Source organism: Lathyrus oleraceus, chromosome 6, assembly GCF_024323335.1.
Source record: "Lathyrus oleraceus cultivar Zhongwan6 chromosome 6, CAAS_Psat_ZW6_1.0, whole genome shotgun sequence".
Taxonomy (NCBI): Eukaryota; Viridiplantae; Streptophyta; class Magnoliopsida; order Fabales; family Fabaceae; genus Lathyrus; species Lathyrus oleraceus.
The window spans coordinates 121,638,968-121,642,955 of NC_066584.1; positions in this window are offsets into that span (position 1 = coordinate 121,638,968).

A 3,988-nucleotide genomic window follows, 5' to 3' on the forward strand; every position below is an offset into this window, starting at 1 on the left:
GTGTAGGCTTCAAGCTAAAAATCCCACTTAAGTGTATTTTGGCCCATATCTTATAATATGCCCAAAATCACTTAAGCGTGTGGTACCTTACCATATTTCGTATTCTACTTAAGTACATCGTACCTTACGATGTTCTATAATTCACTTAAGTGCACCGTACCTTACGGTGTTCCTTAGTTACTCTATCTCTCATCAATCCATCCTTTGTGTGTGACCCTATAGGTTTTCGCGACGTTGGCAATTATATTAAATCACGCATTTAACATAATAAACAGTGAGCGGTATCTAGCAACACATCACTGCTACCCAAGACACGAAAATGTCATGTGATCTGACAAATCCTTTTGTGATAATACTCATGTGTATAATTACCCTTTTACCCTTATGTCTATATTGAACACAAGGCATAGACCGTGTCATCCTTGTCGAGTTCAATATTGGGCCCATAGACATTTATCCTGTTATGCAGGATGGGCAAATTCCATCTAGGTCACTCATGTCCCTCAACATGCTTCGTGGAGTACCCATCAACTGTCTTTATGGTTATCCAGTTACGGACAATGTTTGATCAGCAATAAAGCACTCGACTCTACACCTATGGTCCATAGTGGTTTCAGGTCAAAGAGTGGTATACACCATTATCACCATGAGAATAACTTATGCCACTTTGCATAACATTCTATATAGTATTCTCATAGCGGGTCAATCTGGTATAAATATTACTCTTAATATTCATACCTATGTTTAAGACTTGATAACTCTTTATCCATGATCCACGAGACGTGATCATCAATCTATATATATAATAGTCTTAATGCTTTAGTGTTATCCCACTTCACAATAAAGCTCGACTACGGATACTTTAAGAATAGTGTCCTTATGTTTAATGTGATCTCATGATCAAGTCACACTTGATACATTAAACGGACTAGCTATTCTAGAGACTTTATTAAACAAACGTAATAAAGAAAAAGCCTTTAAATAATTCGATACAAGTACCAAAAGTATTGGCCTCTAGGGATTACACCAACAATTTCCCACTAGCACTAGAACCAATCAGGCATACCCCTAATGCCCATAGATCTAGTATGGCCATCATGCTTCTGTTGCGCAAGATGCTTTGTCAGTGGGTCAGCAATATTGTCATGTGTAGGTACTCTACATATTTTCACATCTCCTCTATCAATTATCTCTCGAATGAGATGATAACGCCTAAGTATGTGTTTGGATCGTTGTGAGATCTGGACTCCTTAGCTTGTGCGATAGCACCATTGTTATCATAATAGAGACCAATGGGATCCACAATGCCAGGAACTATGCCAAGTTCACTAATGAATTTTTTGATCCAAACAACTTCCTTTGTTGCACTTGAGGCAGCAATATACTCGGCCTCAGTTGTAGGATCAACAACTGTATCTTACTTTGAACTTTTCCAGCTCACAGCGCCACCATTTAAGCAAAACACATAACCATTGGAATCATGCATATTAAAGCGTCTCAGCACTTTGTCTATCTCTATAGATTCTGATTCCTAATATATAGGTTGTTTCACCTAGGTCCTTCATAGAAAAGCATTTCCCCAACCAAGACTTTACTTGTTGCAGGGTAGGGACATCGTTTCCAATGAGTAATATGTCATCTACATATAATACCAGGAAAATGATCATGCTCCCATTAACCTTCTTGTAGACATAAGGCCCATCTTCCTTCTTGATCCATGAGTAATACATCACCTTGATTAGTTATGAGATATCCATATCTCTCAGGTAGGTGACGTATCCTGCCTGACCTACACCGGTCTTGTTCTACTTGAGCAGGTTGCTTTTCCACAACTACTTGTGTTTCCTGCTCTAATTCCTCCATAGGTGTATCAATGCTTTGTGATTTTTGAATTTCTTCAAGCTCTACTTTCCTCCCACTTATTCCTTTGGAAATAAAACCCTTTTCTAGGAAAACTCCAGTTCGAGTGACAAACACTTTGCCCTCAGAAGGATTGTAGAAGTAATACCCTCTTGTTTCTTTAGGATACCCCACAAATAAGCATTTGTCAGATTTGGGCTCAAGCTTAGTTGAAATTTGTCGTTTCACATAAACTTCGCAACCCCAAATCTTCATGTAAGACATATGTGGTTTCTTACCACTCCATATCTCATATGATGTCTTCTCAACCCTTTTGGATGGAACACGGTTAAGTGTGTAAGGTGCTGTCAATAATGCATGTCCCCAAAAGGAGTTTGGAAGATCGGCGTGACTCATCATGGATCGGACCATGTCTAACAGGGTTCAATTTCTTCTCTCAGATACACCATTCCATTGGGGTGTTCCAGGAGAAGTAAGTTGGGATAGGATCCCACACTCTTTCAGATGGTCATCAAACTCTAGGCTTAAATACTCACCACCTCGATCTGATCGAAGAGTTTTAATATTCTTACCTAGTTGGTTTTGTACTTCATTCTTAAATTCCTTGAACTTTTCAAAGGACTCTGATTTGTTCTTCATTAAATACACATAACCATATCTACTGAAGTCATCAGTAAATGTGATGAAGTACTGAAAACCTCCTCTGGCTGGTATGTTCAGTGGTCCACATACATCAGTATGTATGAGGGCCAAAAGATCATCAGCTCTTTCACCTTTTCCTGTGAATGGAGACTTTGTCATCTTTATGAAGTCTCTACTCCATTCTTCATATCTTCCAGGTACTTTAGGCAGTTTCTCTTCCAGTGTCTGGTCTTGCCGCAATGGAAGCAGGTGCCTGCCTTTGCTATGCCTCCACTAGGCTTCAAAGCAGCAACAATAGGTATGGGTTTGGCAAGTTCCTTGCCTTTCCCTTTATCACCCTGCTTGGTGGGCCTTTTGTTATGTCTCTTTCCATTTCTGATCATCAGAATGGACTTCCCTTTTGTCTTCAAATTCTGCTCAGCAGTTCTTAACATGGCTAGCAGTTCAGGAAGAGATTTATCCATATCATTCATATTGAAATTTAGGACAAATTGACTGAATCCATCTGGCAACGATTGCAAGATCACATCAGTCGCAAGTTCCTCCCCGAGGGGAAAACCCAACCTTTTAAGGTTTTCCACATACCCAATCATCTTGAGCACATGGGGACTTACAGGGGCTCCCTCAGCTAACTTGCCTTGAAAAAAGGCTTTTGAAACTTCAAACCTCTCATGCCTTGCTTGCTCTTGATAAAGCATCTTCAGGTGTTCGATAATATCGAACACTGTCATGTTCTCATGTTGCGTTCGCAATTCTGAGTTCATGGTAGCTAGCATGAGACAAGCAGTTTCATTGGCATCATCGACATGCTTCTTATAAGTATCTCTTTCTGCCTTAGGTGCAGAAGTAGGAGGTTCCTCTTCAGGAACAGGTTTCTCCAAGACATACAACTTTTTATCATGTTTGAGGACAATCCTCAGGTTTCGGTGCCAATCCAGAAAATTTGTCCCAAACAATTTTTCCTTATCAAGGATTGATCGCAAAATGTTGTTAGAGGTGTTTGCTGTCATGGTAATCTACATAAGAATTAATGAAAATATAAGTATCATTAACATATTTAATTAGGCCTTTAATTAAATATGCTCCCACTATTTTACTCAAAACAAATGACCCTCATCATTTGATTCGGAAAATCCCGTTGGAAGATTTTCTAGTGGGTCGAGATCCATATTTCACTTCGTTCTAAGTCCGCGTAGGCGGATTACACAAAACTAGGTTATTTAGGTAGGAACTCCTTCCAATTGTATCTCATACAACTATCGAAAATTTCAGTTGGGTGAATAACTCCTTATTCCAATCCATCATATGGATCATTCCCAACTCTTGCTTCTAAAGATATATAATATTATTATAATTTGTTAAGTTTGACCCATTGTCTTAGCAGTTGGATATTACAATTATCCCATCACACCTTACTAATATAGAACATGCACCTCGCGTAGGCGAAACCTACATTATCCGATACTAGTCTTGATGAGTGCTAAAA